This window comes from Castor canadensis, chromosome 13 (genome assembly GCF_047511655.1).
Source record: "Castor canadensis chromosome 13, mCasCan1.hap1v2, whole genome shotgun sequence".
NCBI classification, from domain to species: Eukaryota; Metazoa; Chordata; class Mammalia; order Rodentia; family Castoridae; genus Castor; species Castor canadensis.
The window spans coordinates 21,260,539-21,281,193 of record NC_133398.1 but is presented as its reverse complement, the minus strand read 5'-3'; the positions used below and the strand labels follow the sequence as shown (position 1 = coordinate 21,281,193).

Sequence of the window (20,655 nt, the reverse complement as noted above, 5' to 3'; positions counted from 1 at the left end):
AGATCTAGCTAATTTTTTGTCTGAGCTGATCCTCCTTCAAACTGTGATCCTCCTGATCTCAGCCTCCCAAGTAGCTAGGATTATTGGCATATGCCATACCCAGCCTGAAGTGAAATTCAGTATATTTTTATTATTTTATGATTTACTCCTCACTTCTTCCCTGCCCCTCCCAAAAACTCTTTGAGCCTTTGTAAATTATAATTGTATTTAAAAACATACATAAAGATAAGAGTATTAAAATCAATACAATACCATCTTTCATTTGAGAATAAGATGATTTCACTTCATCTATGCAAACCTTTTTTTTTATTCATATGTGCATACAAGGCTTGGGTCATTTCTCCCCCCTGCCCCCACCCCCTCCCTTACCACCCACTCCGCCCCCTACCTCTCTCCCCCCCACCCCCTCAATACCCAGCAGAAACTATTTTGCCCTTATTTCTAATTTTGTTGTAGAGAGAGTATAAGCCATAATAGGAAGGAACAAGTGTTTTTGCTGGTTGAGATAGGATAGCTATACAGGGAGTTGACTCACATTAATTTCCTGTGCGTGTGTGTTACCTTCTAGGTTAATTCTTTTTGATCTCACCTTTTCTCTAGTTCCTGGTCCCCTTCTCCTATTGGCCTCAGTTGCTTTTAAGGTATCTGCTTTAGTTTCTCTGCGTTAAGGGCAACAAATGCTAGCTAATTTTTTAGGTGTCTTACCTATCCTCACCCCTCCCTTGTGTGCTAAAGCTTTTATCATATTATGCAAATCTTTTAAAGCGATTTCCAAGGCAAATTTTTTTTTTTTTTTTTTTGTGGTACTGGAGTCTTAACTCAGGATTTCATGCTTGCTAGGCAGGCAGTCTACCACTTGAGCCAGCGCCACCTCCCCCCAAGGCAAATTTTCAAAAAGAAAAGAAAACTTTCATTATGTATGTGAGGGAATATAAAATTTTATTTATGCTATGAATGGGATTATGTATTTAGCACTGTACATGTTCTTTAACAGATAATATGCTTTGCAAAACTTGTTTAGAAAATTCTAAACTTACTGAACTGCTTAAATCAAGAAGACCCCCATTCCTCCAGCCCCTTCCCCAGTCATGACCACTAATAGTTTGATATAGTTCCTTCAAATCTTTTTCCATATGCATATTTTACTAAATAATTTTCACATATATAAGTTTCTGTAACTCATCTATAAAAGCTGAATGTATTATAGGAATCTTAATCAAATCTTAATCAAAGCTTCCCCTTTATGTTCAGGGGCCCAACAGATCATAATTTATTTATTGATGCACAGTTAGTTTTTTTCTGATATTCTGAACAATGCTGCATAAACATCCTAGGACAGTCCTGAGTATTACTTTTTTTTTTTTTTTTTTTGGCGGTACTTGGGCTTGAACTCAAGGCCTCACACTTGCTAGGTAGATGCCCTCCCACTTGAACCACTCTGCCAGTCCTTTTTAGTGTTGGGTATTTTCGAGATAGGGTCTCCTGAACTATTTGCCTGGGGCAGGCTTCAAACACCAAGATCCTGCTGATCTCTGCACCCGGCTGGGTATTGCTGATCTCTGCACCCGGCTGGGTATTACATCTTGCTACACTGCTCTGCAGACTAGTGTGACACACGCTACTGAGGTGCTCTAAGAATACTTTCTGTCTTTTTACACCTGTAGTCCACCCAGCAGACTGTCTTTATCCCCATTTTATAGACAAGAAAACAAAGGAAAGAGGTGAGGTGATGTTTAATTTGCATTCCACTGGCCATGGATGAGAGCCCTGTGATTGCTCTGTCAGCTCTGTTGGTGCGAGAAGATAAAAGTCGTGTTTCATCTTAGTGTCCATTTCTTTGATTACTAATGCAATTGAACCTCTTTCTCATTAGTTACCTACATTTCTTCTTTGGCTTGTCAGTTCACATAATTTACCCAGTTTTCTTAATTGCAAGAGCTCTTTATGTGGTTAGAATATTAACCATTTGCTTATTTTACAGACCATAAATCCTCCCCCATTAAGCTGTCTATTCCTACATGAGGTTAGGACTTAGTTGCTAAAACTTCGTAGTATGTTTTAGTAGTCTCGAACATCCCAAAGCTAACCTCATTTTTCTTCTGCGAGATTTCCTTTGAGGTTGTGCACCCCAGTCCTAGTTGGCTGGTGGTTTCATCATTACCTTTTCTGTTCACATGTTTTAATATCAGGCATTGCACCGGGTCTATGCAAGTTTGTCCTCATCTCCTACAACCATAGTGAGCATGTCACCTGGCCCATACTTCTCTTTGCTTTCTTCTATACCTCTGAGGTACCAGTGAGATCATCTGAAATTTTAGGTTCTGATTATTACTGGTTTTAAACCTGAGTTGTATTGTGTTTCCAGAATCGTTTACTTAAAAATTGTTTAGCTCTCAATTATTTCATCTGGAGTTACGTCTATAAATGTCTGGCTTTGGAGCTCACCACTTTCTAACACCACATCTTCTTGTCCTTGACTTCTAAGCTTTGCTTCACTTTTGTCTGGAGAGCTTTCTTGCGTAGTTTTTCCAAATGGGTCTGTGGATAATATACTGCCTTAGCCCTTTAAGTCTGAAAAGGTTTACCCTTGTGCTTAAGTCATAGTTTGCTCGAATAAAAAGTTCTAGGCTGACAGCCCTCCTCCCCATGAAGCCCGAGAGCATGCACTGTGCTCTCCTTGCCTTCAGGTTTGCACACGAGCACTGTTTCCTTGATCCTCTCAAAGTTCTTCATGGAAACAAGCAGGATTTCTCTTTCCAGTCTTTGGAATTCAGAAAAGTCACCAGATTATTTCTAGTTGCCTGTTCTCTCTGTTGGTAATTTTTGTTGGTACTGACTCAGTAAACCCTTTCAGTCTGAACTGTTGAGTCGTCCCCTTAGTCAAAGAAATTCTTTGTTAATTTTGGAATTGTTTATGCTGTATGTTCAATTCTCTCCTTCTGGAATCTCTACTATAAAGAATAATGATGATGACAATAATGTCACCTAATATTTGTGGAGTGTGCTTTCCTTCTGCAATAATATATAACCTGCCCAACACTGTTGTTCTTACTCCATTTTCTGGATGAGGAAACCAAGGAACAGGGAGGTTCCTTGCACTCTACTCTCTGCCTGTCAGGCCAACCCCTGGCCCCAGTATTGTTCAGTGGTAATGTTGACTACCAGGGACTTTGTAACCAATGGGGGAAAACTTGGAGGTTCTGGAATGATGGATGGAGTCAGGGATGGAGTTTGGGATGAGGCCCAAGAAGGGCAGGGTCTGTCAGAGCTTCTTCAGTGAATTTAGAGTTGGGAATCTTCCTTCCCTTCCTTTCCTTGTGTCTCAGTAACCCTTGTCAGGCCTCACCTCTGTCCCTGGGACTTCTGCATGGTCTCCTGGTGAATTTTCCTCTGCTTTCTCCTGTCCCTTTAGACGTCTTTCTAAACAGCAGCCATGATGACTCTTCCTATTGAACACCTAGTCACCTTCTCATTGTTGAATGTTTATTGAATGACTGCATCAATGAACCAATACTTTTGGACTATCTATTGTGCTAAGTACTGGTGATAAATTAGTCAGTAATCTACTATTTGCAAGTGCAGAAACCCAACTCAAATTAGCTCAGTCAGCATGTGGAATTCATTGGATGATGGGCTGGTAGCCGTCACGCATTGTTGGATTCATGACCTTGGCCACTGTCACTTAAGACCTGGCCTCAGCTTCTCCATTTCTTGGTTCTACCTACTTATGTGGTAGCTTACTCCCTCAGTGGTGACAGGAGAGCTGCTAGAAGTACCAGGGTTATCACCTTTGATCATTTCAACAGCAGTCTTGGGCCTGAGCCCCATTAGCCCAAGTTAGATCATACGTCTGCCCCAATCACTGAAGACAATGGGATGACATAACTAATTGGCTGAGGCCTGGGTCACATGTCCCTCTCTGGAGTGGGAGATAGGTCAGTTCCATATGAATCACATGTTTGAGAATGAGGAGGGAGTGTGGTTGCTCAGAGGCAAAGAAAGGTGGGAGGAGCTTGGCCAGGCAGAATCTCAGATGTCCTCTACTTTTTTGTCCTCATCCCCATAAAGCTACCAGTCTAGTGTGGTAGAAGGACAGTTGGAGGAGAGACAGACATCAACCAACATGGAAGGGATGAACAAGTTATGACAAAAAGTCCAGCGAGAGCACCACCAGGAGGGTCTGGTCAGGGTCATTAGGAAAGTTTCTGAGGCTGGGGGCCTGGCTTTGGGATATAAGGGTTGTTCCAGGTGAGGACATTAAAGCAGGCTGGCATAGACGAAGGGATAAGGAGGTAGAGGGAGCGTGAACTGAGGCTGGAGTAGTGCTTTGTGCTCAGCCATGGGCCTGAAAGCTGGGCGAGGACTCTAAACTTTGTCCTGGGAGCAGTAGGAGAGGCTGGGGTTGGATCTGTGCTGTGGAAAGCTTACTGAGGAGCCCGGAGCAGTTTGGAGGTATTGTTGTCAGCCAGGGAGAGGTGACAGTGGCTTGGATGAGGGTGGAGGCTCTAGGCCTTGACAGAGATGAAAGACCCACAAGGTGTGTAGGAGGCGAGAGCGAAAAGATTTGGTGATTAGTGGATGGAGGGCATTTGGGAGGGGGATGACACTTAAGAGTAGCTCAGGCCAACAGATGAATGGTGGTGCCACTCTGAGTTGGGGTGGTGGAGGAGGACCAGTCCAGTTCCAGTGACCAGCTCATAAGTTCCACTGTAGGTGGAGGTAGTATGACAAAGTCTGAGTTAGCGAGTTCTCCTAGGACAAGGCCATTTAAATCAAGCCTCTTAAGCCACCTGAGGGGAAGGGCCCTGTGCTTCTGTAGAACTCACATTGCACATGATTTGTTACTGCTTTCTGAGCACCTGTACTGGCCTGTACCCTACTCGGTAGGACCTGTCCTCTGATCAGTTTGCCATGAAAGTTCCCAACACTGTCAGTTTTGCCACTTACCCCACACTGTAGAGCAGTAATAAGTAGCTCATGAACCAGCCCCATTTTGCAGATTGCATTTTGAGTGACTAATCTAGTGATCTAGTCTAACCCCTATGTGTGCATATTTTAGAGACAAGGAAACTGAGGCTCAGAGAAGGGGTTGTCTTTGCCCCAGAGTTGGCAGAAGGCAGCAGCGAAGTTAGCATTTTGGTGCAGTCTTTCTCCCACTGACCTTCAGTTTGATGACTTAGGCTCTGGGCCAATAGTCTAAGCAGTGGACGTACTGGAAGGAGTGCGTGGATAAACTGCATCCAGCAGCTGAGACCGCGGAGTTGGCCTCCCCATGGCTGAGTCAGTGGCCGAACACTTCCCAGGAACTTGGGCTGTCAGGACACGGCCTGGCCCTGGAGTTGGCACAAGCACAGTGGGTTGAAGATTGCTCCCAAAAGCCTGAACTCTCAGGGCAGCATGTGGCCCATTGGGCTGGAGCCAGGCTGGGAGGTGGTCATGGCACCTGGCCATCCCGTGCTGCTCCAGCTGCCCAAGGTCAGGCTGACACTGCTGAGGTGACAGCGAAGTGTGCTTCAGGCTGGAGGCTGAAGCTGGCCAGTGGCAGTCCTCTGGGCTGGTTCTACAGGGTGACGTTTGGCTCCTGTTTGCTGTTGGTGAGCTTCTTCCGGCTGTGGCTAGCAGCTATGTTCCCATGAGAAAGCTGGGATTGTCCTATGCTGCCCAAGATCACTGAAGAAGGAACAGATGGCAAGGGAGGGGGCAGGAGTTAGGAACATGGCCTGGAGCTTCACTGCCTGTTGTGCTGCTGCTTTGTGTTTCTGCACCTTAGTCTCCTGATCCATGCAGTGGGTAAGGTGATTGTAGCCTGATGTCAAAAGCTTGTGATCACCAGCTCTTAGTTCATGACAGGCACCTATTAGGCCTTCCTGTATCACCCCCCCAACAAAGCAAAGTAAATTCTGACCATTCACAGATGATAATGACCACACTTATTTATTCAGCACTCACTTGTGCCAGGCATTCCACAAGCATCACCTTATTTAGTTCCTCAGGGAGGCAGATGGAATAGCCCCATTTTACAGATGAGGAAATGGAGGCTTGGGTACATTAAAATGACTTGTCCACCATTAATTCACACTCAGAGTTTGTGGACTCCAAAGGCTGCCCTGTTTCCTAATACACGTATCGAGCCAATTCCTTCAGTGAGAGAGCTTAGAAGGCTGTGGGACTGACCAGGCAGGGGAGAGGTGGCTGGGATTTTAGAGATGGAGGACAGAGGCCAGGAAGTGGGAAGGACTTGCTCTAGATCCTGCAGGCTATAAGCCAGGTCTCCCTGTGAACTTGAACCTAAGGATACCTGCTCTGTCTTCCTCTACCTTATCACTTGTGGCATGTGTCCTTCAAACAAGGCACATATCACCGGGAAGAGCAAGGTCCACACCTTTAACAAGCAGTATGAGACTGTGTGCCCTGCCCTGGTGTTAGAGCCCTAGTGGCCCAAACATGGCAGAACAGCACCTGCTTGCAGGATCAGTGGAAAATCTGCCACACTCACCCCTCCGTTCCATCCCAGGAGCAGAGCTGTTACCCTGCCGCCCAGCAACCTTCATTGCTAGCTAGCACCAGCTCCCGCACAGAGCAGGAACTCGGTGATTACTGAAAGAACAAATTAAAGTTTCTTGGAGGGGAGGGCCTTTCTGCATGGGTCTGTAGACTCCTAACCCAGGGCTGTAAGCCCCAGTAACAGCTTGCTAAGTGGGCTTGAATATTCAGAGCTTGGGGTGGGGTAAGCACATCACACAGCATTGCTAAGACGCCAACCCCTCCACCCCCCCGCAAGGTGGAGTCTGCATGGGGAAGGTGAGTGGATTTCTGTCTGTGTGGGCTCTGCGTGGAGTCTTGGGAATACAAACCCAGGCTATCAGGCATAAGGCAGTGAAGGCAGGATGGGAAGATAGTGGAAACCTTGCAGTGGTGTGGGCTTCAGGAGAACAGCCTGTCCTTAGCACCTGTGCAGCATCCTCGGCCTACAGCTGCCTCTCTCTAAGGGCCTCTGTGAGTCCTGGAGTCCTGCCTGGGGGTGCTGTACTCCAAAAATGGGAGGGGACTGCTCCTAAGCCTCCCTGGTCCCAGCCTTGGCAGCTGCTGCCAACTCATCTGGATTGTGAACTGTTCACCTGTGTGAACGACAGGGCTGCTCAGCCCCTGGCTTCTCAGAGTGCCTGCCGGGTGAGGCTGTTCTGTGGCTGCAGCACAGCAGTGGTGCAGGACTTGGCAGCAAGTGTGCTGGGCTTTATCCGTAGCTCTGCACCTGCTAGTTTGAGACCTTGGTAGGTTTCATAATCTCTCTCTGTTTACTCATCTGTGAAATGGGGCTATTAGAAATCATATCTGCTAAGGTCCTGAGGAGTTAATGAGTCAGTAATCAGAAGGGCTTACAGCAGTGCTGACAGAGTGTCAAGTGAACATCTGCTAAAATATGTGGCTCAATAGATGGGTCTGGCACCTTAGTATTCTCATACTGAGTTCTGCGGCCTGTGGGCATCTGTGTCTCCCAGCTCTCTAGTCCCCATTCACCCGCACTGGGAAGCACCACCATTTACTTTGGGCTGAGAAGTTTTGGAGGAGATCCTGAGGATTGAGCACTAGATGGGGAGTTAGCCAACCCTGCTCCCAGCCTGGCTACCCTGTTGTTCTGTTTCCTTGGGAAAACTACCTACTCTCTCTTTACCTCTGTTTCACTGGCTTCAAGTGGGGAAGAGGAGTAAAAGACTCCCAAGGGTCCTCTGGCCCTGGTAGCCTGGCTGTCAGTGACAAAACGTTCCTGCTTCAGGCTGCACACTAGAGGGCCACTGGCTCTGCTACTGGCGTCTGGGTTATGGGGAGGCAGTGGGCAGTGGTTGCCACAGTCTCCCCTGGCCATTAGACACTTCCTAGACTGGCCTGATGGGCTCTTGGGCTTTGGGCTACTGTGCTGTTGGGTCCCTTCCTCCTGATGCCATGGTCCAGTACACTGATGAATGTGTCCTAGACCTTTTCTGCACCCAGCACCTTGCATTGGGAGAGCTATCTTGCCCATCACAGCACAATGTCTAATTAAGGCTCATTCATCTGACATGACTGCCGTCCATCTCCTGCTGTGTCAGCTTTGTAAATGCAAAGCCCAGCCCATCTGTTGTTTGTCACCATCCTGAGGTCTAGCACAGAGCCTGGCATGTAGTTGCTGCTCTGGAATTATGTGTCAACAGAAGGAAGGTAAAGCTCAAGGATCTCTTGTGTCATGGTGTCCTCTGCTCAGGCTCCCCGCCTAAGCATTTCATCCCATGCACCAGACATTCCATCCTGGTACCAGCTGGCCCTACTGGGAATGGTCCAGCCCCAGTGAAATTGACCATCTCCTGAGACTCACCTCCCTGGTTTCCTGTCTCAGGAGCCTGCAGGATGACAGCCTTCCAGGCTGGAAGGTTCCTGGGTGCCTGTAAGGATGGCTGTGGCTCTGCTCTCAGGGACAAAATGAACACCTGGTGGAGTTTGTAAGTTCCTAGCTCAGATGAGGGCTGCTTTGCGTCATTGACCCTGTTAAGGATATTCTCTTATAACCACATGCATGTGTGTGCTCATGAGTGTGAGAGGCAGGAATGGAGGGCAGGGGACAGGCAGAGACACGTTCAGAGTCACTGAGACTACCACAGGGAGGGGGGCAGCTAAGGGGCAGCACTTCAGTCCAGGATAATAGAGGTGAGGTGCAGAGAGGACAGGAGTGTGGGTTGTCTTCTGCCTAGCTGTTTCTGCACTGACTTCCCAGGGGCCTTGTGCTCAGGTAGGAGTGGCCAGGGGCTGGGCTTTCCCAGCCTGGCCCAGGCCCAGCCCAGGGAGCATTGTCCACACTACAGCCACAGTCACAGTGTCAGAGAAGAGCTCTGGGCTGGCAAAGCAGCTTCTTGCAGTGGCAAAGTTGGGCTGACTGGTCTTCAATTGTGTTCTTCATAGCCACCGAGCTGGGTGACCATGGCAGCTCTGAACCTGGGAGTCTTCCATAAGGAAGGTAATAAGAGTCCCCACCTTATGAGGTGCTATAAAGATTAGGTGAATGAATGCAGGCAGAGATCTTGGCACAGAGTTTGTGCTCAAGAAGGGGGAGCCTAGGGGCGGCTCAAGGAGTAGCAGCCCCATTTTACAGATGAGAAAATCAAGGCTCAGAGAGGGACAGGGACTTGCTCAGTGAGACCCAGCCAACCAGTGCTGGAGTTGAACTAGAGTTGGAGGTCCTCACCTCCCAGTCTAGTGCTCTGTCCTTGCTCCCACACTGTCTCTGTTACAGATGTCTCTTTCATTTGTGGGGGTAACTTGGCTCTCATGCTGGAGAGAGGAAGCTCAAGCTCTCTGTCCATCTTGGATTCCCCAGAGTTTGGCACACAAAGTGCCCAATAAAAACATGTGTGTCCCGCTGTGCTAGATGCTGCTGCTGAGAGGTGACTGAAGCTGCCCCTCCCTGACCCGGAGGGCGGCTGCATTTTCAGAGTCAGCTGTGCTGGCGGGCAGGACCCTGAGTTCCTTTGCAGCTGCCCACTGGAATGGAGCAGCGGGGGGTGGGGGTGTGACAGGGAAACCCCGGTGATTGGCTGGGTTCTGCCGGAGCGGCAGCGGTGGCTTTGCACTGCTCCAGCTGGAGCCCTCAGGACCTGTGTGGGGGTGGAGCCTGCTTGGGATCCCAGGACCAGGGGGTGCCGCTGAGAGGGATGGACGCTTCTTCCTCCAGAGCAGCACTTCGGGGGCCAGCTGGGAAGTTGGGGATCGGTGGCAGGGGACCCAAGGCCAGAGTTAAGTGTGAAAGCCAGGAGCCGGCTAGGTCCTTTCAGCTGAAGGACGGGCTCCGCGAGGACTCTTCCTTGAGACATCCCGGACTGCTCTTCAGATGAACGTGGTTTGGGAAATCACAGAGTTTTCTGTCTGATGGAAGAAAGAAATCCAGCCTCTCTCCATAGTGGCAGCGGGCCGGCTGGACAGGGTGTGTGTTTGGGAAGGGTGCTTGCTGGAGGAGAAGGAGGAAGAGGAGGAGGGCAAGGAGGAGGCGGAGGAAGAGGAGGCGAGGCGGGACGGGTGATGCAAGGGTTTTGAAAACGCTACCTAGATGTGGGAGGTGGAACCTGGTCATTTGGTTCTGCTTTTCCCAGCAGGTACCGCTCCCCTGGGGAACTTGGGTAAGTCCATAAATAGCTCTGCTGACACAAAGGAGCTCTGTCTGGGGAAGGCAGCCGCTTGACACGGCCGTCCGCCTGCCCGAGCTGCCACAGCCTCGGCTGCCCGCCCGCCCGCCTGCCCGCCCGCCCGCCCGCCCGCGCCCGCGGGAGGAGCCTGGTGGAGACCCGGGGCGGGCGGGCCGGCTGGCAGGAGCACAGCCAGGAGTCACCAGGGTCCCTGCTGGAGTGTGCTGGGTAGGTGCTTGGTGACAGGGGTCTGTGGGGTGGGCGGGGGCGGGGGCGGGGGCGAGGGGGGCTCTTGTCCAAGTCACCCCATGCCCCTGTTTCTATTGTCTCTTCCCCAGGGCAGCCATTGCAACCAAACCCGTTGTGTTCTGTTCTGAGATAGGGGTGTGTGTGTGTGTGTGTGTGTGTCTGTCTGTCTGTCTCAGGGGTCAGGGGTCCTCCGGGGACAGGGGGTAGGCTTCTGCTGCTCTGGGCTAGGCAGCCAGCTTTTCTTTCTGGGAGAGACAAGGAATGTTTGGTGACTGGGAAGTCCAGACACCGCATGAGGAGGGAGTGCTCAGCCAGCAGCATTGGCCATTGTGTTAGGGATGCTCGCTGCACACCAGGCGCTGGTGAGGGTAGATCTTGCCTAGTTCCACTGATACGGAAAAAGGTGTTCTCCAGGACTTCTAGGGGGTCACCTCTGCTCCCAAGACTTAACGTTGGCAGCAATGTTTGCTGGAAACACAAGCGTGTGCATTGCAAGCAAGCTCAGAGCTCCTTGGGGAAGGACTTGCACCTGCTCCCTTGGCTCCTGCCGAGACCCGTAAGAAAGGGGGGCGGTGGTTTGAGACCGCTCACTCCACAGAGCCAGCCACAGTAAGCCAGCCTGCAGAACCAATTCTTTTCTCAACTTGGAGGGTCCACATCTCTAATTGTGTCCCAAGGTGTCCAGGAAGAACCCTTGAACCTAGGACCCAGGATGGTAGGAAGAACGTGGGCCCAGAGAGGGGAGAGGCTGAGCCAAAAGCAGGATGGAGGACCTCTGGCCTCTTGGTACAGCAAGGACAGGACACATGGGAAGCCATCACCCAGACCCGAGCTGCATAATTCAGCTTTGAACCTAGCACTCCTGGCTCGAGATGCTTGGCTTAGTGCAGGGCCACCAGGCCTCTCAGCAACTCTTGCAAACTTTTCAAACTGAGATGCCATGCCCTCAGGTCCCCTCTCCCAGTGGCTGAGGGCATGCATCTATGGAAGGTGGGAGCTGCGGAGGTTTGCCCATGGGATCCCAGCCAGGACACTGCAGCCAGAGTCAAAGTTTCCATCCTGGCCCCTTGAGTCCTAAGTGCCCAGCCAAGGGGCACCTCCCCTCTTCCCCAGCACTAGCACGTGGCATGGCTTAGCTCAGGGCAGGCCCTCTGGGGAGCCAACTACTGCAGCAGGGCTCACCTGGGCCCAGTCCAGCATCCGAGAAACAGGAGGATGGGAAGGATACAAGGCAATGACCCTTTTTTGGGACTCTCCAGGGCTTTGAGCTAGAAATTGTGGATTGGGCTTCTTGATTGTCAGTATTTGGTATCAAAAAAAGCACTGACCACACTTCCCACCCTTCTTCCTCCCAGCGTGCATACTGTGCCATCTTCTCTTCCCTCCAAGTCTTAACTGTCTGGTTTCCACAACTGACTGCTTCATGTCCTATTTATGCAAGTTGTAGATCTTATTCATCTCTTAGTCACCCAAGAGCCTGGCTTGCTCCTGGGGCGTGACTGGAGAGGGGATTGAGCCTCTGCATATCCGGGTTATGTCTATAGGGTCAGAGGGTTGAAGGCTGAGTTTAATGGGAGGTGAGGCAGGGAGAATTTGGGCTTTAGTCGAAGCCATAAGAAAAGCCTGCTCAGGGGGTCATGCTGGGCTGGGTGGTTTTACACAGCATAGTCTGGGTCATGGAGTGTGGAGGGAACAGCCCTGGCTGGCTCAAATACAGTGCTCACGGTTCTTTGCATGAACTACAGGGGCTTGGAACCCTCTTGGGATGGTGCCAGTCAGGGTGGACCTGGGGGATTGGTTCTCAGTCAGTGGTCTGCTTGGCAGTCTTAAAAGAGGCATAACTGGGGAGGGAATGCCCATCCCCAGCTGGGTCCCTGGGGGCCTTGAGAGCTCCTTCCCATTTGGTCTCCAAGGCCTTGGAGCTGGCACAGTCTGTTTGATTTCTGTAGATAGAGAGGGGACTAAGGCAGGAAAGGAAGGGCTTGCCTGAGGTTCATGTGAGGCAGCTCTAAAGAGGTCCAGAACCCAGAACTCTGGTTGCCCAGCCCAGGTCTCTCTCCACTGCACCAGTTGCATGGCTCAAGGTACCTGGGTTTCATCTTAGGGCTCTCTCTCTTTTGGACTCCTCAGTGACATGCTCCTTTTAGGATCCTTTCACGATCCTTGGGTTTACTGACTCAAGCCTGCTGTTTCTGGAAATGCAGTTTGTGTGGTACAGAAAGCCCAAGAGACCTGGGTACCTTCTAGTCCCTGCTTATCAGGCAAATATGCCTCTTTTTCTAGCTCAGTTTCTCCTTTGGGGCAACAAGGGACCAGACCAGGTATCACTAGGCCCCTTACAGCCATCTGATTCTGTGAAGACCCCTTTCTGGGTTCCAAAAGTCAGGGTCAAGGCCAGGGTCTGGCTCAGCAGGGAAGCAGCCTCTGACCTTTTACTCAGGCGCCTCTGGGTAGAAGCCTTCTCATGCAAGCTGCAACCCAGGCCCCAGCTGGGAGGTTTGTTGTTGTTTGTGGAGCCAGGCCGTTTCCAAGATGTCATTGCTCAGGGAAAACCATCATTCCTCCTAAGGATAAACAAGGTTGCTTATGGCTCAGCCCTGTAAGCCTGGAGAGGCTGGAGTCACTCACAGTGGGCCAGCTGGGCTCAGCCCCAGGAACCACCACCTTCCCCTCCCCACCCCCAACTTCCATTTGCACCCAGGCATCCAGGAGTGAGGTGAGGGTGGGCCCCAAGCCACTTGAGAGATCAGAGGTTCCAGGAATCAAGGAGAGGGCCCTCTTCCTTCTGACAGTAATTCTTGCCTTGGATGTAGAAATAACCCTCCAGGTCCAGCCACATGCTCCTTGCTATCTCAGGAGGTGTCAAATGTGTCACATAGAAGTGTGGGCTCTGACTTGAGGGCAGCCCTCCCAGTTCACAGTATGTGACCTAGGGGAAGACCCTGGGCCTCTCCTGCCTGCTCTTCTCCAGCAGTGGCCCAACCTCATTGTCCAACAAGATGTATATGGAACATTTAGCCACGAGTCTTGCACATGGACTCCAGGTCATCTGGCCGTGGGCGTGCCAGAGCACCTTATCTCATGGGTGGCTGTCACTAAATGTTACGGCATAGATGAGGTACTTGGAGTTGGGCAGGGGGCACTGACACAGAAGGCATTCAGCAAACAGGGAGGCGGGCAGCAGCTTCTCACAGGGGGGAGGGGAACAGTGGGAATGTGGGAACAAAGATGTGTACAAAGGGCAAGGAGCTCTCAGAGAAAGGGCCACTGCCTCAGCGACAGAGCAGAGGAAACACTGATGAGGGCTTTTGTTTGTCTTTAAAATAAACTTTTAAATTGAAGCATAGCGTACTTACAGAAAGTAGAAGTGTGCAGTCCATGAATTTTCGCCAAATGAATCACCCCATGTATCCTCTATCCAGGTCAAGAAACAGACCATTCCAGCAGCCCCTTGAAGCTCCCTGCATGCCCTTCCGTCACTACCACCTCAAAGGCAGCCTCTGTCCTGATTTCTCTCCTTGATTACTTTTGCCTGACTTTGAACTTTGTGCGATGTAGATATTTTTTCATGCTGCCTTCTTACCATCAGCATTTCAATGATGAGATTCATCAGTGTTACTGTATCAAGTTTTATTTTGTTCATTCTTATTTCTGTTCTGCTTTCACTGTGTACATATACCATGGTTTATCCATTTGACTTTCTATGAGCGTTTTGCTTGTTTCCAGTTTGAGGCTGTGATGAATAGTGGTGCTGTGGGTGTCTTTGGACAGGTCTTTTGAAGCACTGTCTGTGCTTTCGGTTGGGTAAAAAGGTTTATAATTACTGACTCATAGAGTTGTATGTAATTAGCTTTGGTAGATGCCATCATGTAGTTTTCCAAAGTGTGACAGCAGTGCAGGTCATGTATGAGCAGCAGTGCCTGTTGTGGTATCTATTTGTGGTTTTAATTTACATTTCTTTGATGGCTAATGAGGTTATTAGCCATTAAATAACCTCTTTGGCAAAGTGCCTGTTCAAGTCCTTTCCCCCCATTTTCCTATCAGATTATCTTTTTCTTCTGATTATGGGAGTGGAAAGTATTCTGGATGTGTGTTCATTGTTGGATAAACACATTGCAAATATGTTCTCCCTCTCTGGGGCTTATCTTTTCACTCTTGTAAGGGACTATTTGGAGAAAAGAAGCTCTTTATTAGCTCTTAATGCAGTTCAACTGTTAATCTTTTTTCTTTTATGAAGAGTGCCAGTTGAGTTCTGTTTCTTTGCTTATTAACACAAGGTTATGGATATATGCATCTCGGTACCCATGGAGGGTTGTTTCCAGGGCACTTGTGGACAGTAGTGTTTGCACATCCTATGCGCCTCTCCTGTACTGTAAACCATCTCAAGATTACTTATAAAAGCTGACGTAATGCTAGGCTCTATTAGGCTATTGTAAGGATCAGATGTGTCAAGTGCCTGTCTGGGTGGGCATTGGCAAATTCAAGTATCTGAACAGTTGTTATACTGTACTGTTTAGAGAATAATGACAAAGAAGAAAAGCCTGTACGTTTTCACTACAGAATTCTTTTTTCAAATTTTCGATCTGTGGTTGGTTGAATCTGCAGATATGAAACCCACAGATATAGAAGGACATCTTATTCTCTTATCTTATAGAAGTTTTATCATTTTAGGTTTCATATTTAGATCTGAAATCCACTTGAGATAGATTTTTGTGCACAAAGTGATACAGAGGTCAAGACTTATTTTCCCTGGGTGGTATCCAATTTATTAAAAACACTATCCTTCCTCACCATGGAGCATGTAACCATGTAAGACATGGAGGGGGATATCCTTGTGGGTGGGCTGGATTTTTGAGGAGGAGTAGAGGGTCTCCAGGTGGGTGGGGAGGCAGGGCATTATAGGCAGGAGGTAGAGCTTGAGGATGGGCTCAGAAGTGCCAGAGGACTAGTATACTTGGGAAACTCTAAATAGATCGGATTGGCTGGAGGCAAAGAGGTGACGGGATGGTGATGAGGCCTGTGGGAGCATAGCATACGGGGTGAGGGGCTGGGATTTTATCCTGGAGATATGGAGGAGTTTTGAGCAGGACAAGAATATGGTCAGGTTCGTGCAAGGCCACGGGTCATGACGGGGATGGCAGGAGGGTGAGTTTGAAGCAGACCCAGGCAAACATCACCCCTCAGCAGAGTCAGGGCACGTCTGCTAGGGAGGCAGGGGTGAGGTAGGAGTGTGCCTGGGGCCTTGGAGGGTGACCTTCAGTGCAGAGTTGTGGATGAGTCCAACGTCCAGATGTCCACTCCAGTGTCCTCTGGTGGAAGAGCCTCCCTTCCCCCATCCCTTCCACTGCCAGAGCCTCCAGGACTGTGGCCCTGAAGGAGGAGTATTTTAGGAACAGGAAAGAGGTGTCCCTGGAAAGGGGGATCTTCTGCTTGTCTTACCCTTGCTGCACCTTCAAGGAGACCTGGTTGAGATCTGACCCCTCTGGGCTGGCTGAAATTCAGACTTGAATAGACTCCCTGGGGAGAGTGTTGAACTCTGTTTCTTTGCTGATTTTCTTTGGGGTAAGCCTCCCATAAGAGTCCTCTTGTAGGCTATCATGAGGATTAGAATTCAGGTGCCCTGCCCTAGAATCAGTGTAGGGGAGGGAGCTGAGGGTGCCAATGCAGATGGGAGGGATGGGAATGTTGATTGTGATTACAGGACTCACATGTGCTTATCAAGCACCTACTGTGTGCCAGGCCCTCTGCCTAGCTCTTTACGTGGATCATTGCCCAGTAGTGCTGTGACATGGTGCGCCGTGTCTCTATCACCCTGCTTCCAATAAGGAAGTCCAGCCTTTAAAGAGGTCAAGCAGGCTGCACACAAGCAGAAGGTGGAGGTGGCAGAGCCAGGATTGAGCTCCAGGTTGTCTGTCTCCAGGCCTTAGCTTTCCACCATGATGGCTTCCCTCCCACCACCTCTCAGAGTGCTCCTGTATGCCAAGCAATTTGTAGTTTAGGGTTGGTCCTGGTGCCCACCCTTAAGCAGAGGGGCACTGCTGTGTGCTGGACACTTCAATGCTCCAAGCCCTACTTCAATCCAACCCATAGCAGCCTGTAATGGAGGCATCTCACTGACTTGGTCATGCGGTTAGAAGGTGGGAGTCAATCCCAGGTGGACTGGCTCCAAATGCTGGCCTCATAACCACAGTGCTATTTGTGCCCTTCCCTGGGGTCTTCCTGGCAAGACAGAGCTTTTTTTGTTTGACCAACCTAGAGTAGAACATAGCAGAAAAGCCCTTTTTGGGAGGGTTGCCAGGTGTATGGAGTTCTGACCCTTCCCTCATCAGCTGAGCCACACTCCTGCTTCTCCACCTCTAGCCACTTGGAGTGGAAGCAAGGTCTGTAGGTGGCACACTCAGTCTCCAGAGCCTGGCACTGCACCTGGCCCCCAGTGGGTGCTCAGAAAACACACTTGGAAAGGAGGGAGGGAGGGAGAAAGGGAGTAATGAGGGCAGGAATGCCAATTGTGGGGGTAATAGGTGGAAAAGGGCTTTGGGCTCAGACAGGCCTGACTCTTCTGCTCTGTGTGTGTGTGCACATACACACGCATGCACATTTGCAAGCCCTTGTTAAGTCTACTTTCTTCCCATTACACAGCCCCGGTTAGATGTGTGTTTCGTTCCTTGACTGGAGGGCTCTGGGCTCCCCTATCGGTGCCCGTCCTGTCCTACTCTTGTGGCCTGAGGTAGGCCTTACTTTAGCTCATCAGGATGGTGGGGGCTTACCCACCCCACCATCCAGAGTTACTCAGCAACTTTAAGTAACTTACCGAGCCCAGCCACGTGCCAAGGCCTGTGCCAGGCACTGGAGCCAAGCAGTGGCAAGACCGGTCTCTGCCCTGAATGTACCAGGGCTGTGGGTGAGAGACTTGGAAAAGGGCCAGGTCAGTCTCTCACCACCCAGCTCCACCCCCCAACCAGGGCTATGGAAGCCCCTGGCAGAGGCAAGGAACAGCTCTAGGAGGAAGGAATGGGGAAAGGACAGGACAGGGGCTATAGCAGGAGGGAGCGTGGGCCACTGGTGATTCCATGGGGCAGGAGTGTGGATGTGCTAAGGGATTCAGACCTTACCCTGAAAGCAGTGTCTGCTTAACTAGCTTCCCTATAGCTAGGGAAGGTGGAGCTAGAACTCGTGGAGACAGATAATGACGAGAGGCTGGCAGTGGGGATGGAATCATTGATTGAGTACCTGCTGTACACTGGGGACTGTGACAACTCCTTGCATGTACTCACTCACTTCTAACCCTGTGAGTTCAGCTCTGGCCCCATTTTGAAAATAAGGAAACTGGGGCTCAGAGAGGTTAAGTAACATGCAGAAGATTAAAAAAAAAACCAAAACAAATAAATAGAAGAAACTCAGGGGGAGGGAGTTGTGCAGAAAGGATGAGTAAACTGAGACACGCTCCTATGAGCCAAACACTGCTTTAGTGCTTTCAGGGTTAGGTCTGAACTCTTTAGCTCCTGACCTTCCTCCTGTGTCCTACACTGTCTCCCTCTGCAACCCCTGTCCCATCCTTTTCCCATTCCTTCCTCTGAGAGCTCTGTCCTGCGTCTGGGCTTTCATAGCCCTGGGGGTGTGTGGTAAGGGGACTGGTGAGAGACTGACCTGGCCCTTTAGCCATCTCTCTGTCTCCCACAGACCTGGCAACTTCAGGGCAGAGATGGGTCTTGCTGCTGTTTGGCTACAGTGCCTGGCACAGGTCTTGGCACATGGCTGGGCTCTATAGGTATTTGCTGAGTAACTCTGGAGGAGGGTGATAGGGGGAGTAAGCCAGAGCCGTGATCCTAATGAGCTAAAGTATAACCTGCCTTGGGCCAAAAAAGCAGGGCAGGGCAAGCCAGGCCAGGCACTGGCAGAGGAGCTGGGAACCCTCTAGTCAGGGCATAGGAGGTACATCTAAGTGGGGCTCACAGGGAAGGGCAGAATGTAGACTTGACAGGGCAGAGATTTTGGGGAAAGGAGTTAACATGTACACAGAGCCTGCAGAGAAGGGGGTACCAGGTAGGAATGGGGTGACAGCTGAACACCCAGGGCTGAGCAGGTCTATAACTTCTTTAGACAGGAGTCTGCCACCACAGCACAGGAGGAGTCTGAGAAGCTAGAGATGGACATGGGGCTGTGGGGTCTGGGGGACAGACTGTATGTCCCCTGCCTCCTATTGAAGCAGTGGTGTCTGAGATCTCAAGAGGCCTGGCAGGGCTATGACAGGGGAGCACAGTCCTGGAACACAGACTGTGGGAACTGCCTGCTCCACCCAGTGAGAAGCAAGGGATCTCCAGCAGACTGCAGAGGGCATCTCCTTTTGGCCTAGCCAGGTGACAGTGCTGGATTAAGGAAGATTTCTAAGGGGGCCCTCCTGTTTTCTCACTCCTAGGGGATTCTCTTTCTGACCTGGAACAAGCTGCTTCTGCTCTGGTAAGGAAAGGTCAGATGTGAGCTTAGATTGAGAGCCAGAATCCAGGGTCTTCCAGAGGTAGAGAATTTGGATTTCACCTGAGAGGCAGCAGAAAGCCACATCAGATTTTAAGCAGATGAGTGACAAATTCATAGTTACACTGAAAGGCTCCCCTGGCACAGCATGGGGAATGATCAGTGGGATGTAGACTACCATGGGGAGGCAGACATCATCTGAATTGGGATAACATGGAGAGTGGAAAGATTCTTTAAAAAAAAAAATCAATAAGCTGTATTTTGAGAGGCGTGTTGGGAATTGAGCAGTGAGTACAGAGAGTTCTCCTCTGCCCTCTGTCCCCACCATGCACAGCCCCCGCCCCCCTAGTGGAAAGATTCCTGAGATTTAATGAGGGATGATTCTGTGGATATGGTGACTGGTCCGGGGGGCAGGGTGGTAGTGAAGGAAAAGGAGGAGATAATGACATTCAGGTCCCTGGTTTAGACAACTGCCCGTGGCATCATACAGGGTCCTTGAGAGGAGAAATGACCTCACGGGAAGATCACTCATTCTGTCTGAGGCATGTGGAATTGGAAGGAGGTCTCCATCTCAGTCCCTGGCCTCTGTGCCAGGCCTTGCATATGGCGCTCTTTCCTGAGTGAGCCCTCCCTGCCTAGGATGACCTGGGAGATTTCACTCCTAGGTCATCCCATTGACAAGGGTTCCTGACACCTCCTTTCTTGTCCCTCACAGTGCCCTGTAGCTTTCCTTCACATTGCAAGTCACAGTTGGAATTGATCTTGTGCTAACATGGGTGACACCTTGGTTAGTGTGTACTTCTCTGGCTTGTAAGCTCTAACTTGTTCCCTGTTGTACCCACATAACCTGGAATGGTGTTTGACTCCAGAGCTCTTCCATAAGGCTTGAATGAAGGCTTACCTATGGGATAGAGCCTCAGGAGAGGGGTGACCCATGAGGTGTCAGTGGCGTTGTGGTTCCGAGTGTGATTGTGTCCCTGTAGTTGGAGGGGTGCACAAGGTTGTGTGGATGGCTGGGATGAGGCTGGCCCAGAACTGGTCCTGATGCATAGTTGGAGTGGCCCAAGATGTTGTGCAGAAGGGCTCATTGGATCAGTCAGAGGAAGTCCAGGGAGGGAGAGGTCAAAGCTGAGCTGAGCTGGGTGGTCATGGCTACCGTTTATTGAGTGCTCACGTGGTCACACAGTGCCAAGCTCTGGTCATTTGTTAGTTCAGTTATTCCCCTAACAGCACTGCAAGAGTTGTTCTTAATCCCATGTTATGACTAAGGAAACTGAGGCTCAGAGAGGCTAGGCACAAGTGCCCCAGCCAGGAAGTGTGAAATGGGGCTCAATGTTAGGGACTGCTCCTGTCCTCCTGGACTTTGCCTAATCTGTTGTGTTGGGGCCTGGAAGAGAGCAATATGCAGGGCAAGACAGGCAGGAATGGGGTCTCCAGCCTCTGGGTGTCAAGAAGCCAGACCTGCAGGAGCTGGCCTCAGACCAGGTAGAGGGAGTCAATGGTTGGCCAAGCAGCTGAGGTTTGTGAAAGTCAGCATGGAGCCAGGGACTCAGAAGTGAGAGGCCCAGGGCATGTCAAACTTGAAGGAGCAGCCCAGCACAAAAGTGGAGCCTGGAGGTCAGGCTGGACAGGGTCCCAAGGGCCTCTCCCTTTCTCAGACAACTTTCCTAACCCCGGAGCACTTTCCTGGCTCTCTGCCACAGGAGCAGGAGGAGTCCTCAGCCAGCTTCATGACAGAGAAAACAGGCAACCTAGGATCCCACAGCTAGCAAATGATGGAAGGAAG

General features: G+C 50.4%; 1 protein-coding gene across 6 annotated transcripts in view; it reads left to right on the top strand.

Annotated features, from left to right (window-relative positions):
* The window catches only part of Rgs3 (regulator of G protein signaling 3), a 124,242-nt gene that overhangs the window by 85,288 nt on the left and 18,299 nt on the right, over nt 1–20,655 (top strand). The window contains exons 1-2 of one of the 6 annotated variants that reach the window (XM_074051216.1): nt 9,592–9,949; nt 10,119–10,142. The exons of 3 other annotated variants lie outside the window; for them this stretch is intronic. The gene's annotated coding sequence lies outside the window, so the exon portion shown is untranslated. Of the gene's footprint in view, nt 1–9,591; nt 9,950–10,118; nt 10,143–10,252; nt 10,377–20,655 lie in introns of those variants that run through there. 2 more of the 6 variants (XM_020160332.2, XM_020160331.2) reach the window with 2 other exon arrangements.